The sequence below is a fragment of the Chrysochloris asiatica genome, unplaced genomic scaffold (genome assembly GCF_000296735.1).
Source record: "Chrysochloris asiatica unplaced genomic scaffold, ChrAsi1.0 scaffold00018, whole genome shotgun sequence".
Lineage (NCBI taxonomy): Eukaryota > Metazoa > Chordata > Mammalia > Afrosoricida > Chrysochloridae > Chrysochloris > Chrysochloris asiatica.
In genome coordinates this window covers 14,744,992-14,764,669 of record NW_006408536.1, presented here as the reverse complement: position 1 = coordinate 14,764,669, position 19,678 = coordinate 14,744,992, and the positions used below count along the sequence as shown (strand labels likewise).

The following is a 19,678-nucleotide window of genomic DNA, read 5'->3' as shown; positions in this document are numbered from 1 at the left end:
AGACTGAGTATGGACAAAAAAGAAATTGGCTTCAAACTGAGACAAATATATTTATCCTTGCTCATCCCACCATAATGCCTTCCAGCCAAAAAACTGCAGAGTTTGGCAGATTGTACGTAAGCAAGTAGGGTGTGAAACAATGGAAAAGGTTAGGAAATGCTAATCACACTTTGTTAGTCTGAAATGTATAAAAAGTCACAAATTAGAATAACCTACAATATGGGTCTTATCAGAACAAATAGGATCAAAGAGACTGTTAAAGAGTTTGAATCCCAGCAGGAATTGTTTTCAAAACAAGTTTCAATGTTGTTACATAAAATTAGCACTTAGGATCATTAAAGAGGAAGAACAATTAAAAACACTAATTCTGAACCAAGTTTTCAGGACTGCTAAAGTATTTCCACATATTCAAGGAAAATTCTGAAATGTTAAAAATAAGAACATTCTAATGATTTAAAATAATTTCAATTTAGGTAACCTTATTAAAGACTTTTGTTGTAATGGCATATCCCAACAATGCACATTTCTAGGCTGTTGTTTGATATAGATGAAGAAAATAGTAAGTTTTAAAAATGCTTTGAATCCAGCAGGAGATCATCATGTGATCATCAAGCATACTGGGATTAAAATATTATCCATGACTGATAAAAATGCTATTTTGAACTTGGTAGGAGATATGATTTACTGGCACTTTCCTACTTAGAAATGAAATTTACATATGAACATTATGAAAAAAAGAATTTCTCAAATAACAGTCTGAATTAACTATTAGAGAGGAGAAAAAAGGGTCCAGAGTCCTACTTTGGAGACCCAGGTTGTAGGAATAAACAAGAACCACATTTTTTTTTTTTTAACCACCCTCAAGTTTCCACAAGTATATTTGCCTTCAAACTCCCTGTTATAATCAGTGGTTTTCCTGCCCAAGGTTTATGGAATAGGAGTACCATGTTGAGTTTAAGGCATTAGAAACCTCACTCTCAAACTTGAAGTAAACATCAAATTGTTTAGAATCCAAAGAATCTTCTATGTAATTACAATGAAACAATCAGAAACAAGCATTTTATATTCTTAATAAGGAATGTATATAATCCTTACCAATGTGACAGGATTAAGAATCAGCTCCTCATTTATCCTAAGGAAATATCAGAGATGTGCATAAAGACTTATGTACAGTGATATTCATCATACTCATTATACTGAAAAATAGAAAACAATCTAAATGACCAACAGGGGACTGGTTAAATAAATTAAAAGACATCTATTCATATGTAGGAACACTATGAACACTATGCAATGATTAAAATCAGGACCTCAAAAAAAATTCATAATGTAAAGGTATGCTTGCAATATATTAAAAGGATACATGTGCCTGGCAAAACATTTAAAATCTTTACCAGTAGTTACCTGAGTCATAGGATTTTCTTCTTTGTACCATAGTTACAAAATTGTATCCATTTATTATATATTAGTTTTATAAAGACAAAACAAATGTAATTAGAAAAATCAAATCTAGTTTTAGGTAAGGTATCCTTACATCTGTTTTGCTACTACTCTAGCTACTAAAGGCCTGCTAGTCCCCAAGCTATTTTCTGGGCTTGGGTAGGAATGACCTCTAGTTATACCTACATTTTTAGTTTTAAGAAGACCCTGTCAAAAGCTTTTTTTTGCCCCTGGTACTGTGGCTGTAGTCTGAAAAAAATAGGTAGGTTTTAGGCCTGAATCCACCTGATATTTTTTGGAGTGTACCCCTAAGGGGAATTCAACTTATGACACAGAGTACATTAATAAAGAAATAAAAACACAGTAGCCAAAATTAAGTCTGCATTGTGACTAGCAAGTATTAGAATTGACACAGCTGAAAATGGAATCCATGCCACAGAGGACAAACTTGAGTAAATGGAAAAAACAAAACAAAAACAAGAGAGAGATAGAAGATTTAAAAAATATCATGGAGGACAGACATAGAAATAATGTATGAATAACAGATGTTCCTAAAGGAAAAAAAAAAAGCAGAGCAATTAATCAAAAGTGTAAGAGAAAACGTTCCAGTTCTGAAAAATATACCTGAGACTGGAGACTGAGAAGGTTCAACAGAGATCATCAACACCAAGATATGTCCTGGCAAATGTTTTTAAATTTCAAGGATAAAGATATAATCCTACAAGCATACAAGCAGAAAAAAATAGGTTATTTTCAAAGTAACTAAAATCAGATTGACCTCAGATTTCTCCTCTGCAACAATAAAATGATAGAAGACAATGAAGTAATGACTTACAGGGAGTTGGAAGGGAAAGCTATGATCTAAGAATTTTATACTTCATTCTAGTTTTTCATATACAAAAGTCACAGGAAATTAAGTCTGCAAAGTCATAAAATTTCACCATCCTGACAGTATCCTTTTTCATAAATTGTTCAAAGGTATACCCTATATCAACAAAAGAGAATCACAATAAGAGCTCAAGAATATTGCAGTAGAAAAGAACTGGTAGAGTATATGGATATTAACTCAGAGTGACCCTGTAAGCAGAGTAGAACTGCCCCATAGGTTTTCCAAGGCCAAAAATGTTTACAGAAGTAAAAATGTTTACAGAAGCAGATTGCCACATCTTTCTCCTACAGAGGGCCTGGTGGGTCAGAACTGCTGACTTTTCATTTAGCAGCCAAGCGTATAACCACTGTGCCACCAGGGCTCCTGAACTGATATAAGTATATAAACAATATAAAAGAAAAACACTTCAACAATTAAAGATAAGATTTGTAACCTTAGGTTAAATTAATGTGGACTCAAAAGAGGTAGTGGAAGAAGGACAAAGCAAAAATTCCAAATTGTCTTCCTCAGAAGGATACTTAAAAGTCATTATTTTTAATAATTATACAATAAATATAAATTTTGGAATGTTTTGAAAATCTACACAATAACCAAGAGCTGATCTTTATTATAGTCAATATCACAAAAGAAGATTAACTGGCAGAGACTTAATACGGCTTTACCCACACATCACATTCAATTCTAAGAACATGAAGTAGATAGTAACACTCCTGTTGTGCACATGAGGAAACTCAATTTTATACCCTCCTCAAACAAAACAATTCATATGGCAAGAGAAACAAGCAACAAACAAACAAAGAATAAAAAGCTTACAGGAAGATGATAGAAATCACTTCAAAAGCAAAGTGAAAAAATGTCAAGTTAGAACCCACTCAAAGGCACTTAAGCAGCAACTTTTAAAATAAGGTGTCTTACTGGATATTTGATATTACAGAATTATTGTTACTTTTCTTAGTACTGATGGTATGGTGGAATTAAATGTTTCAAAAAAAAATCTTAATCTTTCATGAAATAGAAACTCAAATATTTACACCTGAATTGATGTAATTAGGATTAACTTCAATATAATCCACTGGAGTCTAGAAGGGAAGCTTTTTGTGTATGGGGGGGAGGGGGAAGTATAGATGAAACAAAACTGGCCATGAGTTTTGGATCATTGAGGTTGGATTATGGAAATATGGTTGTTTATACTACTTAATTACTCTAGTTTGCCATGTATTTGAAATGTTAGATAATACAAATAAAAACTTTAAAAAAGTCTTATTATACTAAAAAATTAAAGCGTAATGTACTGCTTTAAGGGAAAAAAAAACAAAGCAGGTAGGTGTAGAAAAGTGTAAAGAATGTAATAGTTCGTAATATTACTGCCATAAACAAAATGTAAGGCAAAAACCATAAACCAATTTAAAAACTGAATTTTTACTACACACCAGGCAAATGTTAAGCACTATCAATTATATTTGATGCTTCTAACAACTTTGTTAAGTATTATCACTTGCTTACAAATGAGGAAGTTAAGCCTAAGTGAGTATGACCATCTTGTTAAATGTTTAATCCTTAACCCAAACCGACTGCTAATGAGTAGATTGTGGCTCACAGCAACCCTACAAGGAGAGAGCAGTACTGTTGCCCAACAGGGTTTCCAAAGCTATAAATCTTTCTAAAAGCAGATTGTGCCTCATCTTTCCTCAGTGAAGCAAAAGTTGGTGGGTTTGAACTGAGGACTTTTCTGTTACCAGTCCAACATGTAACCCAGTGCACCACTAGGGTTCATTGTGTTTCCCTCCCTCACAAAATGCCTGATACACAGTTGATGTTGTTGAGTGTTGCCGAGTTGGTTTTGACTTAACAGCGACCCTGTAAATAGGGTTTCTGAAGCTTGTAAATCTTTGTGGGAGTAGAAAGCTTCATTTTTCTCTAGCGGAGCAGCTGGTGGGCTCAAACCACCACCTTGTGGTTAGCAGTCCAGTGCTTATCCTACAGAGTCATAGCACTACAGACAAACAGTAGAAGCTCAACAAACATCTGTTGAATAAATGAAAAGATCTACTATTTTGTTCAAGAGAAAGAAGTAGCAGAGTCCAAACCCAAATCTGATTCTAAAAGCCATAACCTTAAATTACATACAAATCCTTTACCAGTGTTATTTTATAGTGAGAGTATAGCTGTTTATTTCCTTCTGTGTATCCTTCTCTCGTTTTTAGATTTTCTGTAATTGATATGCAGCATTTTTTCAAACAGAAGAGTCATTAATTAAAAAATAATAAATTCATAATGTTGTTAAATGCTGTCTAGTCGGTTCTGACTCATATCGACCCTGTGGGTTTCTGAGAAGCGGTTGGTGGGTTTGAACCTGACCTTGCAGTTCAAATTGACATTGTGGTCCAGTGCTTATCCTACAGCGCCACCACACTATGACTCCAAATGCATAATAGTATTAAAACATTTAACCACAGACTAACCTAACCACAAAACACAAAAACAGATGTTTGGGGACTATAACATGAAATAAATGGAAGGGAAAATTTTAGCACAATACAATGAACAACAACAACAACAAAAAACAACAACATTTGAAGCAATTCATATTTGAAGTAATTTATATTATAACACAGATTTCCTTTCAAGGTTTCAATGAAGTGTTATAAAACCTGACTACTTCTGAGTCCATAAAATAAATGTAATATTCTTAAAGACAGGTGTAGTACAGATTATTTTCTGATTACAATTTTTTAAAAAATGGAACAGCATTTGCACTTAGAATTTAACATAAATAAATAATCAAAATAGCCACTGGGTCAAGAAAATCAATAAAAGCTATCATTTACTCATTACCTTTATTTTATTTTATTTTAATTTTTTTTCAAAAGAAACCCTGGTGGTTAACTGCTAGGCGGTTAACCGAAAAGTTGGCAGTTTGAATCCACAGGAAAAAGATGTGGCAGTCTGCTTCCATAAAGATTACAGCCTTGGAAACCCTATGGGCAGTAGCACTTTGTCCTTTAGGGTGTCTATGAGTTGGAATTAAGGAGCTCTGGTAGCGTAGTGGTTACAAATTGGGCTGCTAACCTCAAGGTAGCTGAAACTGCCAGATGAGACTTTCTGCTCCTGTAAAGATTTACAGCCTCAGAAACCCTACGCAGGGTCTCTATGAGTCGGAACCAACGCCACAGCACACCACGGTGACCGCCTTGAGTTGGAACTGACGAGATAGCAGTGAGCATTTTGTGCAAAGTACAATGCTAGTGGTTTTTCATATATTCTCTCAATTTAATCACAATTAATCATTCAAAAACCATGACATGTTATATATGAGAAGAAAAAAGTTAATTTGAAAGTTATCAAAGATCACAAAACTATTATGTTTACATAAATGATAATTGAACACAACTCTGAATCCAATGCTACTACAGAGAAACGCTGTCATATTCCTGTCAGCTCATTTCCCCCTACTCATTTTTCTAAAAGTAGAAAAACTAGATTTCTTAACACAACATATTCTCAAAGCACCATTTGTTAAATACAGAATAATTCTATGAACCTAAGAATTCATTTTTCTAACACTGATAAGACATATTTCAAATTATATAATCTTCTAAAAGGAATTCCTTTCAATGCATTCAGTCTCAAAAGGTCCATGAAAAAAAGAAAAAGATCATAAAATTTTATAAAATAGAGAATGTAAATTAAACATAATCTGCCATTAAAATTTTATTTCTATAAACCAGTGTGACCCTGGTCAAGTTGCTTTCTCCAGGTACTTATCTGCAATCAATGGAAACTTGGCCAGCATGGATTTGAAAGTCTGCCACTTATAGTTAGTAAGCCACTAAGTCTCAGCCTCACTGAGTCTTGGTTTCTTCATCTATAAATGATGTGGTTTATCTAAGGCTCACCAGTTGCTCCACGGAAACCCTATACAGGGTCGCTATGGGTCGGAATCAACTCGACGGCACTTAACAACAACACAAGAGCTCTTCCAGCTCAAAAATTTTATAATACTGCGACTTTATGTTGTTAAATTTTAGACTAATGTTACTGAAAATTTCATGTGGTTACTACACCTGAGAAAATTACTGATTCTAAAGTTACATCTATTTTTGTTATTTTTAAGTCGAATTCCATCTCTCTCTTCTGTATCTAAAATACATTCTTATCTATATCCTCCCGTGATGCATTCATTCTCAATTGTAAACAAGAAGAATGCCAAAGAACCCTGGTATAAATGTTGCCTAAAAATTTTTTTTCTGTGCATATTAAGGAATCTAATTTTTTTATTTCCACAATGCTTTCCTACTCTTATTTCACTAATAGAGAAAATAATAAAAGTTTCTCCCAATGCTATCCCTGCATCTCCAATCCTTTCAAATCTTACTTCTTAGGTACATAATGGAATTGGTAGCATCAAATAAACCTGGTCTGATGATCAGAATCATCTATGATTTCTGTTACAGATACATTACTTGGCCTTACCACCCAGGCTCCAAATGAACCAGAATTCTCAGGGGGTGAAGACCATGTTCAGTAATTTTTTTTTTTTTTTTCTAACTGGCATCTTAGATGATTCCTATGAGTAGACAAGATGAGGAAACCACAGCAGAGCGGAAACATTACGGACTTTGTAGCCTGACAACAGGTTTACAAAACTGACTCTGCCCTTTATAACAGATGTGACTTTGGATAAGTTACTTAATATGATTTTCAACTTTCTAATCCTTAAGATTTGGACAATAGTTATGCCTGAACTTGTGGTAAGATTCAATATGCTTACCCATATTTGTTAAGTGCCATTGAGTCAGCTCTGACTCTATACATGATTACCTAGGCTGTAAATCTTTGCTCATCTTTCTCTCAAGGAGTGTTTGGTGGGCTTGAACCACCGACCTTGTGTTTGACAGTCCAGTACTTATCCTACCCTACAGTGCCATCCTGGTTCCCCTAACCATGGTGTGGAGCTGCAGGATAATGCATTAGAGAGCAAGGTCCGTTTGAACCACAAAGTAGGCGGTTCAAACTCACCAGCCACTCTCTGGAGACCCTATACAGGGTCACTCTAAGTTGTAACCAAGTGGCTGGCACTTAACAACAGCAACAAATGTGATGGCTGGAACTGAGGTTGCCTTGGCAGGGGAAGACTAAATGATTCTGAGGGCCTTATATGGTCCACGAGGAGCTCTGGTAGCGTAGTGGTTACGAGTCAGGCTGCTAACCTTATGGTCAGCAGTTTGAAACTACCAATGGTTCCATGGGAAAAAGATGAGGCTTTCTGCTCCTGTAAAGATTTACAGCCCTGGAAACCTTATGCAGGGTTGCTATGAGTCAGAATCGACTCCATGGCACATAACCATATGGTCCACACTCCTGCCCCTGCACCAGAGCAAAGGAACTCAATAAAAATCCCCCAAAATATTAGACTTCATCATTTCCCCCAGAGGAGACAAGGTAGAAGAAAAGCAAGCTGACCTTCGTATATTTGTTGTTTGTTGTCTAAGTGATGTCAAGTTGGTTATGACTCAGACTGAACCCTGAATTTCCGAGGAGTGGCTGGTGAGCTTGAACCGCTGACCTGGAGGTCCAAACCAACCTTGATGTCAAGTGCTTATCGTACAGTGCCATACCAGGACTCTAGCCATCACACTGTTGATGTTGTTAAGTGCCATAGAGTCTGTCCTGACCCACAGGAACCATGTATAGGGTTTCCAAGGAGCAGCTGGTGGGTTTGAACCACTGATCTTGTGGTTCAAACTGACTTTGTGATCTTGCAGCATCACACCAGGACTCCAGTCATCACATTTATTGCTGTTAAGTACCATTGAATAGGTTCCAAACCATAGCGACCCCGTATAGGGTTTCCGAGGAGCAGTTGAGAGCTTGAATTTTGCAGTTCAAACTGACTTTGTAGTCCAGCGCATTAACACACAGCACCACAACACCAGGACTCCAGCTACCACGTTAGTTCTGAGCTAATTAAATGTTTGATGATGTATATAGCAGGCTAATTTCTAAGTTGGTAATTTCGTACAGTCCATGAATGTTAGTAAATTTTAGCAAAAAAAAGGTTCCGCACCCCTGTTCTAGCGGGACCACTTGCATTTCTAGAGTTAAAAAATCTGGGTTCTAGATAAGTCTTTAATGCATTACTTAGGTTGACTAATTTATGAGCCTCAAGATCAAATTTAAAGATTTAGTCTGATTTTCAGGGGCTTAATGAAACCCTTCTATCCAAACCATGATGCTGGGCTTCATGCCCAAACTTATTTAATAGGAGAAAAATCCCTGGACCTCTATTGTTGTTACGTGCCATCAAGTTGTTACCGATCCATAGCGACCCTCTATAAGGTTTCCAAGGAGCAGTTGGTGAGTTTGAAAGGCTGGCCTTAGCTCATTTATAAAACAAGTGGTGTGTAAATGTTTGCTGAACTGGACCCAATAAACATTATCAGTACTATAACTGCTAAATATCAATTAAAAGAAGTAAACTTATATGCAGTCTTACAGCCATTCTATGTACAAAAAGCAGACAACATTAATAGCTCAACAGTTTACAAGTAGGGGAGTGCAGTGGCTCTATAGGATAAGCATAGGATTGCAAACCACAAGGTTGGTAGTTCTCTGTGGGAGAAAGATGAGAATTTCTGCTCCCACAAAGATTTACAGCTATGAGTTAGAACTGATTTGAGGGCAACGAGAAGTTTGCAAGTAAATGAAACAAGATGTAATAGTACTTTCCTCAAATATACAATAAATCAGAGTTTCAAATTCAAACAGAAATAAGAATTTCATTTGTGACTATCAACTACAGTTTAACAGAAATGTGTTTTAAATACATTTCAGTCCCTGAGACACAATTTTCAGCCAAACAATAGATAGATCTATAGGGGGACCAACAATTGTACACCTTAGAAAGATCAAGTGTTGGAGACTAAAGGGCAACATTTACCCACACACAAAAGTTCAGAAGGGTTGGGAAACGAGGAATGGAAACAAAAAATAGGGAGGCTAAGTGATGTTACATTGAGGGGATTGCGATCAATCAGATGCAATGAAGTGTGTGTGGACTGTTAAATGGAAAATTGATGATCTGCTCTGTAAACCTTCACTGGATTTACAATAAAGATTTTAAAATACAAATTTTGGGTTGAATTTACTTGTAAATTTAGGAAAGAGTATCCAAACTACTCACTATAATTTTAAAAAGTGTGTGCGTATCACGGTTTGTTTCTGAAAATATGACCTAAAGTGTAGTTTCTAATTACAGCTCCATGATTAACTCTAGCTGCATATGTATAACCATAGGTTTTATTACTAACAACATTTCTATTAAAATTTGCTAGTATGAACTATTCATATAAGATATGAACTAATTTGGAGAAACTTAAGTAATTAAACTGAAAATATGCGCAATTCACTCAAGACAAAACAAGTTATCTCCAATTCTTAAACAAAAAAGAAAAAACTTAATTCCTACTGAAACTAATTTAAATTAAAGAACCATGTTGTTGTTGTTGTTAGGTGCCATCGAGTCGGTACTGACCCATAGTGACCTTATGCACAGCAGAACGAAACACTGCCTGATCCTGGGCCAACTTTTCACTACTGTTGCCACACTTGAGTCCATCTATGCTGCCACTTGGCCAATCCATCTCATTGGGGGTCTTCCTCTTTTTCTCAGACCCTTCACCTTACCAAACATGATATCCTTCTCCAGCGACTGGTCCCTCCTGAGAATATGTCTGAATTATGAGCGATGAAGTTTGGCCATCCTGGCCTCCAAGGAGCACTCTGACTGCACTTCTTCCAAAATGGATCTATTGGTTCTTTTGGCAGCCCATGGCACTTTCAATATTCTGCTCCAATGCCATAATTCAAAGGTGTCAATTCTTCCACGGTCTTCCTAATTCATTGTCCAGCTTTTACAAGCATATGAGGTTATTGAAAATACCAGGGCTTGGGTCAGGAACACCTTAGTCCTCAAGCTGCCATCTTTGCTCTTCAACACTTTAAAAAGGTCTTGGGCAGCAGATTTGCCTAATGCAATATGTCATATGATCTCTTGACTGCTGATTCCGTGAGTGCTGATAGTTGATCCAAGAAGAATGACGTCCTTGACAACTTCAATCTTTTCTCCATTGATAAGAATGTTGTTTATTGGTCCAGTGGCAAGGATTTTTGTTTTCTTTACATTGAGATGTAATCCATATCAAAGGCTGTGCTCTTTGATCTTCATCAGTAAATGTTTTAAGTCCTCTTCACTTTCAGCAAGCAAGATTGTATATCTGCATATCACAGGTTTTTAATGAGTCTTCCTCCAATCCTGATGCCACGTTTGTCTTTAGTTTGTCTTCATATAGCCCAGGTTCTCGGATGATTTGCTCAGCATACAGGCTGAATAAGTATGGTGAAAGAATGCAATCTGTTGCACACCGTTCTTAATTTTAAAACATTCAGTGTTCTCATGTTCTGTTTGAATAACTGCCTCTTGGTCCAGGTACAGATTCCTCATGAACACAATTAAGTGTTCCGAAATACGTATACTTCGCAACGTTGTCCATAGCTTGTCATAATCTACACAATCGAAAGCCTTTGCGTAGTCAATAAAGCACAAGGAAACATCTTTCTGATATTCTCTGCTTTCAGCCAAGATCCATCAGACATCAGCAATGATATCCCTACTGAAATTAATCTAAATTAAAAAACCATAGCTTTTCTTAAATGTAGTCAAGTGATTCTTTAGTACAATTCTGTAATTTTATTTAGGTCCTTCCATTTGCTTTATTTCTAGGTATTGAATATTTTTATTGCTATTTTGAATGAAAGCTGTTTTTCACCTTTTTTTTTTACTTTGGTGCCCCTGGGTTTACTGAAAATATTACAGCTTAGTGAAGATTCATGGCTCCACGTGGTGTTTTGAAATTCATCCCAACTGTGGGCTCAGTGACTTGCAGTTTGGACGGACTGCCAAAGTCCAAGAGCTGCAGCATTTCCTTAGTATCAGGCTCTATTTCAATGATCTCCTGATCCAGTGCTGAGACCTCAGGAACATAATTCTCTGTCTCTTTTCTGCAAGTTTGATGGAAATACCTCATAGAGCCCCTCTGAATTTGCTTCATCAGATGTATGACAATAACCTGCTATCTTTGTTACAGAGCTCCTTGCTAGGAATATGGCGATTTCCTCACATATGTGCTTGTTGGTGTGGAAGTCCTTGCCCACCCAGGCAAGTGTAATACTTCTCAATGACCACCTGGATCACTCGCCTTCACAGATTTGGCCCATGTTGGCAGGTCCCTGATAAAATGGCTTTCCATGTTTTTTGTTTTTTTTTAAATTGGCTATACGGCTGATACACAGGAAAAGTATTTATTGGCATCTGGATGTATTTTGTAAAACTACCATCTTACAAGACTTTTTTAGATTTCCTCAAAGTTTCTAAGTAGATAATTATATCTATGAATATCAATCTTTAACCTTCTTTCCAATACTCTTGAATTTTCTTGTCTAATTGTATTAGCAAGCTCTCCTAGAATGCAAAGTGGAGATAAAATAGTATACCTAATAGTTTTAGTGAGATTTATTATATGTTCCCACACCAAGTATGAAAGCATGATGCTGGCTATTCAGAGATACTATAGGGTTTCCAAGGAAAGGTTGGAGAGTTTGAACTGCCAACCTTGCGATTCAAAATGACCCTGCAGTCCAGTGCTTATCCTACAGCGCCACACCAGGACTCCAGACTTACCATTGTTGTTGTTGTTAAGTGCAGACGAGTCGGTTCCGACTCACAGTGATCCTGTATGGGGTTTCCGAGGAGTGGCTGGTGAGTTTGAACCACCAACTTTATGGTTCAGTGCTTTATCCCACAGAGCCACACCAGATTTACCATATGACTCAGTAATTCCACTAAGCATATACAGAAGAGGACTGAAAACCCATGTTCATACTAATATTTGTACACAAATGTTCATAGCAGCCATTATGGGTAATAGGCACTAAGTGGAAAGTAACCAAATGCTCATTAAATAATGAATTGTTAAAACAAAATGTGGTATAGCCATACAAATGTACTATTTTCCTCCATAAAAAGGAATGAAATCCTAATACATACTACACTACAACATGGATGAAATTGTAAACATGCCAAGTGAAAGACACCAGGCAAAAAAGGTCCCATATTGTATGGTTCTGTTTATATGAAACGTCCAGAACAGACACAAAAATAAATTAGTGGTTATCAAGGACTTGGGGAGAGAGGAAAAATGGAGAGTAACTGCTAATTGGCATGGTTTCTTCTTGGGGTAATGAAAATATCCTAGACTTTAGATAGTATTGATAGTTGTGGACTTTGTGAATATTAAAAACCACTTCATTGTAAACTTTACCAGGGTGAATTTTATGGTATGCAAATTATACATCAATTTTTAAAAAAGGAATGAATTAAGGCTATTTGACCTAACCGTTAAAAAGAAAAAGACCCAATGATTGTGTAGCTTTTCTTTAAATTTCCTTTTCTTTTAATTGGTAACCTTTTCACAGTTTGTGCTAGATCTTGTTTGCTGGCACTTTGAGGGAATATCAAATAAGACTTTTCTAAAAGGAAAAAAAACAAATATAAAGAGGTAATGTTTTAAGCAATTGCAATTACAGAACAGAGCACACATCTAGGGGCATCTTTGTAAAAGGAGAGCTGTTGTGTCTAGGCAGCCTCTTCCCAAATATTGTAAGTTTTGTTTCAAATGTTCATTTTTAAGATTATTTACTAGTCTCAAAACATTTTCCCATACAATGTGAAAAATAGATTTTTCAAGCCATCTCACAAAAGCCTATTTAACACATATTGTATTTGGAGAATAGTATCAATTTTACTTTTACAATTGAATAGTATCAATTTTATATTTTTTCTCACTAGGATCAACTACTGAAACATTGTCTCCACTATGAACAGCATTCCAAGTTCACACTAGTCCTCTGGGGTGTAAGGAAGGCTTCATATGTGGGAAGGTACCTATCTCTCTAGGTCACTAACTGCTACATTTCCACAAAAACAGCTACTCATGCAAACCACTTAGATTCTTGTTCCCTGTAGCAGATTTCAAGTAGACTGAAGTCTAGGGCATTCTAGTGGACAGTCCATGAAATTTGCAATCTATGAGACATGGGTTTGAAGTCTGACTCTTTCACTTTCAAGCAGTGCAACCATGAGCAAGTCACTAACCCTCTCTAGTATTGTTTCTTATTTGTAAACTGAGAATAATTCTGTCTACCTAGTTGCTGACTCCAGGGCACTTAACATTAGAATTGATAAATGTAAAGTGTCTAGTCAAAGGAAGTCATCAGTAAATGTTACTTTCCTTCCATCTTTACCTGGGAAACAAAGGATAACAATCTCAACATATTGCTCACCAGCCACCCAATTCCTTTGTATGGAACACTGATCTGGAATTGTTTTTGTAATCTACAGAACTGCATTTTCCGACATATACATTAAAGCTAAGGTAAGGCTGGATGTTTATTTTGGATTCGATTAATTTGATACAGCAAATGAGGTCTTCAAATTAGCAGAGGGTAGAGCAAAAAAGTATAATAGTCAAACTTTTACTTACTGTTACTCTTTTGGAATTTGTATTTAAGATTATTGATACATTTACCAAAAGGTTGTATTAAAAAGTTGCAGATTTTGGTAAAATTTTGGTAAAATGCTAAGCAATGCACATCCTAGCTCTGACTTCATTAACGTATAACCTAGGGCTGGTACATCTCAATTTTCTTATATTAAATGGTGTTAAGTGCCATCAAGTTGGTTCCAACTAACAGTGACCCTGTATACAGTTACAGAGGAGTGGCTGGTGAGTTTGAACCACCGACCTTGCGGTCAATTATTTATCCTATAGCTCCACACCAGGACTCCGTATTGAATTGCTGTCAAGTGGGTTCTAACCTTGTATAGGGCTGGGCTAAATTATTCTCAGGTGTGAAATTCTATGCTCCAAAATATAACTACATACTTTCATGTTGCAGGCCTTGTTAAAAATCTAAGGAGTAGCAATCCCGTTCCCAGTTTTCGTTAACACAGTTGAGAACATAATGCATCAATCTGGATGGCTAAATTTCCCCAAAGTTTTGGTGTTATATTTTGAAGGAAAAATGTCATTGTAAAACTAGTAAAGTTGTTAAAAAGTGCAAAATGCCAATTTGAGGGGCACATATCACCTGGTAGAGGGGGTTATCTAAGCATTCAGGCTAGAGGATGAGGCAAACTTGATCAAGCAGAATTTTTAAAAAAGCATATTAAATATGCTTTTTAGTTGCTAAGAGAAAAAATATCAAACCTATAATATAGACTATAATTGCACTGTTCAATAGCTACATGTGACGGTTTAATAAAAATTAAATGAAATAAATTCAGCTCTTCAATCACACTAATCATATTTCAAGTGCTTAACTGTCAGATATGGCTAGAGGCTACTATATATTGGACAATACTGTTTGTTTGTTTGTTTTTAGTGAATTTTTCCTATTTATATTGTTTTCAAATAGATGACTTTGCTCCTAAATGTGAAGAACTGAAGTACCATTTTGTAACTGAGGTTTTTCCTTCAGGTTCTACAAGATTTGTGAAGTAAAGACTCCTCCCAAATCACTGGGCATTTTGACTATAAAATTAATACTAGACTGCAAATTCATTTGAATTGCAAGGTTGGTGGTTCAAACTCACTGGTTGCTACTCGGAAACCCTATACAGGGTCACTATGACTCGGGAACCGACTCTATGGTACTAACAACAACAATCTTTATAGCAGCTGGCTGCTACTTCTTTCACTGGAGGAGCTTAACCACTTCATTACCAGGGCTCCTTCTTATTAAATAATCTGCCCATCAAATACCTCTGGCCCCATGCTGTTTTGCTATTTGCTATAAGCTGCAAATTTAAATTTTAAAAAGATGATGTGAAAGTGTTCCAAAGTTAAAAATGGTTGTATCAAAATGATATTAACTGTAGCTATTTATTTTATAAGGAGCTCTGGTAGCGCTGTGGTTATGAATCTACCTGCAAACCTTAAGGTTAGCAGTTCGAAACTACCAGCTGTTCCATGGGAGAAAGATGAGTCTTCTGCTCCCATAAAGATTTACAGCCTTGGAAACCCTGTACAGGGTCGCTATGAGTCAGAACCGACTCCACAGCACATAACCACCAACCACTATTTATTTTATATATAGTAAGTTAGAAGCAATTAATTAAAAAAGGAATAGCTGAATTGAAGACATTATTTAACAAAATCCACACACTTACAAAATTTTATTATGTCATACCCTTTTGTTTGCTGTAATTTTTTCTTTTTAGAGGTGGGGGTGGGCAGAATGGTTGTCAGGGCAAGGATGAAACTTCTTTAACATCTCTTATGACTTCTCATTTTGAAAAATAATGTATGCATTATTTACAGATTCTTCAAGTATCAATAGTACATAACAGACCAAATCCAAAAGGATTGCATTTCTAGACAGGAAAACCTCGTTATTCATGGCATATTCAAATAACCAAAGAAAATGGGTTTATAGTAATAGGGAGGGATATGTGCCAGATTCATTTTTTCCCCCTAAAAATGAAATTAACAGCACAAACTGATCCTCTATCCAGGCTCTCTGCAAATGTGAAAATATACAAAGCTGTGCACATTCTGCTTTGGTATGCTTCAGAAAGTAAGTTAAAGCTCTAGCTATTGACACTATATGAAGGATCTTCAAAAGTTCAAGGAAAATGGGACTTTTCCATGAACTTTTTCAAAGCCTCCTTGTATACTGACTTTACCAATTTCTTCAGGGACACACTTCCTCCATGAGGTTGACATACAAGATAAAGCATATTTCACCAATTAGAATAACATTATAGATAAGATATACCATTATTTTATGTATCACTAAGAAAAAAAGAGCCACTAATTAAACTATGACATAGAAAAGGTCCAATTTAAGCAATGTTAAAATATGAGCATACTTTGCTTTTTTCCTTATTCCACAAATATTCAAAATGTTTTAAATGTATTTTATTGTATTTTCAGAGAAAGTTTACTCAGAAAATTAATTTCCATTTTTTAATTTCTATATAAAATTTTCAGAGACATTATGAATCAACATTGTCTTTAATTGTGTTCTGGTTGTTCTATTTCCTATGCTATCGTTTCCCTGCCCCCTTATCTTCTTATCTTTGCTTTAGAGTAATTGTTGACCTTTTAACATCATAGATTTTTTTTTTAATAGAACATAGTATTCATTCTTCAAAATTTGTGGTATTTAAAAAAATGTATTTTTTTCTCTTTTGAGAAGGGAACAATAGAAAAGGGATAAGGTCCAAGCTGTTCTCCTTAACCTTACCATTATGTTTAGAAATTATAATGGTTTTGTTTAAACAACAGATCAATCAAATAATTTTTAATTGTTCTGCTTGAATCTGAAAAAAATTATCCCAGAGGAAAAACATAAAAAACTTCCTCAGTTTTGAGAGATGATTCATTATAATTATTATTTATTAAACATTTAAACTATATACTGAATCAAGTATTTTATATTTAATTTTATTCAATTCTCACCATAACCCTATGAGGTAGATACTATTTTCATCTCCATTTTACAAATTAGATTACTGAAGCTTAGAAGCATTAAAAAACTTGCATGACGTTACAAAGTTCGGAAGTGGCAGAGTCAGGAATAAAGCTCAGGTCTCTATACTCCAAAGCTTATGTTCTTTAACACTGTGCTACACATTCAAATTATCCTGCAAATTTCTTTCTAAATCGAAATATTTAATTATTGCTGATAAGCATGTAAGTATATTCACTTGGAAAGCCTGGTGGCTCTGTAGTATAAGCACTGGACCGTGAACCACAGGCCAGCAAGTCAAACCCACCAGCTGCTCCACTGGAGCAAGATGAGGCTTTAAATTTACAGCCACGGAAACCCTATATAAGATTGCTATATGAGTTGGAATTGATTCAATGGCACTTAACAGTAACAAGCATACTCATTTAAATAGGCCAAATTTATTAAATGATAATTATGACTATATGGATGGATACAGGAGTCCTACTAGCACAGTGCTTTAAGTGCTTTGCTGCTAATGCTAACTGCAAGGTTTGGTGGCTTGAAGCTAACAGTGGTACTGTGGAGAAAGATGTGGCAGACTGTTTCTAGAATGAAAGCCTTGGAAACTCTCCAGGGACAAATCTACTCTAACCTCCAGGGTTGCTGAGTTGGAATTGACTTGATAGCAATGGGCTATATGGATACGTTGTATCATACACTTGTTTAATATTTAACATATATTTGCGCTTGTGTTGTTAAATCTTGACACATTTTACTTGAGATGTGTGGGTTGTTATTTTTTTTATCATTGCTTTTATGGTGTTATTGTTAAGTATTTTTACTACATCCAGTATTAAACTGATAAACCAGAATATCGGAGATCTAATATTTGTTTCAGATTAATGCTACAATTGACTGAATTAACTCCAAAAGAGCACAATGATGGGGTTTAAAAAAAGACATCTGATGCTAAGTATCAAACTGTCTATGCCTGTTTTTTTTTCTCTATTGTGTGAATAAAGGAATGGGATGTGTAATTTATACACTTGAACATTTACATTGCAGTGCTTTAAAATGTTATCTACTAATACACATGAAGAATTGGGAACAATCACATTCATGCATTACCAATGAGACCACCAAGATGTCACTGTTGTACATTAAAATCTGAACCACTAGGTCTAAATCACTTGGCCTGTACTGGATGGACTGAGCCACTTTGATATTACCCACCATTCATAGCCTGACAAATCACAAACCTCTCACTATGTAATTCTACAACAAATCTCATCAAAATATCACAACAGTGTGATTTAAAAATTTTTTTAAAGCAATTCTTAATTTAGATTTCTGGGAAAGTTATCTGCTATACAGGTGATCCCCAGATTCTGAATAAGTTTCTGCTCCTGTCTTTAAATTGAATTTGTATGTAAGTCGGAACAATTATGTACAATTCATAACTCATGTTAGTCAAATGTTTGTCTTTTTACACCAATTCCTCATTTAGCAACTATCTAGCTATCTGTCATTTTGCATTTACAATGGTAAACAAACAAACAAAAAGCAAGCTACTCTCTATTTTGTGTATTAACAACATAGGTCTGGCAGTAATAAATCCCAAGGTGAATGGTGAGACTAACACTAGTTGTGATGGTTACGATTAAATGACAATTTAGCTGGGGCATGATTCTCAGTGGTTTGGCAGTTATGTAACAACGAAATCTGGCAGTTAGGTAATGACATAGTCATCCTCCATTTTCGCATAATAATTTGATCTTTGGAACCTAATCATGTTGATAAGATTGGGGAGTGAGTGTAGTATATAACATACCTTTGTATGCAGAAGAAACATTAAAACAACACTTCCAGATATACCAAATCATTAGCATAATACAGTAATGTTTTGATGCACCAAGTAGCTTTCATTTGTTATTATTAACCGTTGTTGTTGTTGTGAAGTGCCTTTGAGTTGGTTCCGACCCATAGTGACCCTGTATAGGGTTTCCAAGGAGCAGCTGGTGAGCCTGAACCACCGATCTTGCAGTTCAAACGACTTTGAAGTCTGGCACATTAACCCCCAGCGCCACACCAGGACTCCCATGGACCACTGTAGATACCTCAAAATTTTAATATAATAGGCTTCATGATGGTTGGCTTATAGCTATGGTTGGTTCATAACTATGGGTTATTTGCATATCCCAATTATGCCACCCAATTAAGCCATCCTAAAAAATAGGATATATTTATTGTGATCTCTAGAGCATTAGTTTTTTAAAGGCAGTCCGCTGTAAATAGGCTTATTTATTTTAAAACCTAAATGTAACCAGTAAGTTTCACATTTTGGATCTACCCCATTAGGATGGGATCAAAATGATGTGTCAAGTTGCCAAAATAAAGCAAACTTTCTTAAATTTTAGTTTAACAGAGACTGACATTATATATCATAATCACTGAAAACAATGAAGTGTTTAATGCGTTACAGGTACTTGACAGTTGACATGTAACAATACCTGTCTTCTCCTCAGATCTTCACTTGGGGAAAAGGAAAAAAAAAAAAAACCACCCTAAAAGTTAGTAAAAATGAAACAGGAAAAGGCAAAGAAACTTAATTCAACTTTAAAAAAAAATCATCAGACTTTAACAGAATGTTTTCCCTATAGATGGAATACTGGAAACCCTACATAATTTTGATAGGCAGGATTCCTGGTGTGGTGCTGTAGGATCAGCAATGGATTTCGAACTACAAGGTCAGCAGTTCAACCCCACCAGTTGCTC

General features: G+C 35.6%; 1 protein-coding gene across 4 annotated transcripts in view; it reads right to left on the bottom strand.

Moving 5' to 3' along the window:
* RPS6KA3 (ribosomal protein S6 kinase, 90kDa, polypeptide 3) overlaps positions 1-19,678 on the bottom strand; it is a 121,962-nt gene that overhangs the window by 97,178 nt on the left and 5,106 nt on the right. Inside the window, exons 2-3 of one of the 4 annotated variants that reach the window (XM_006835584.1) lie at positions 2,065-2,158; positions 1,096-1,132 (exon numbers count right to left, since the gene is read on the bottom strand). The exons of 2 other annotated variants lie outside the window; for them this stretch is intronic. The gene's annotated coding sequence lies outside the window, so the exon portion shown is untranslated. Of the gene's footprint in view, positions 1-1,095; positions 1,197-2,064; positions 2,159-19,678 lie in introns of those variants that run through there. One more of the 4 variants, XM_006835583.1, reaches the window with a different exon arrangement.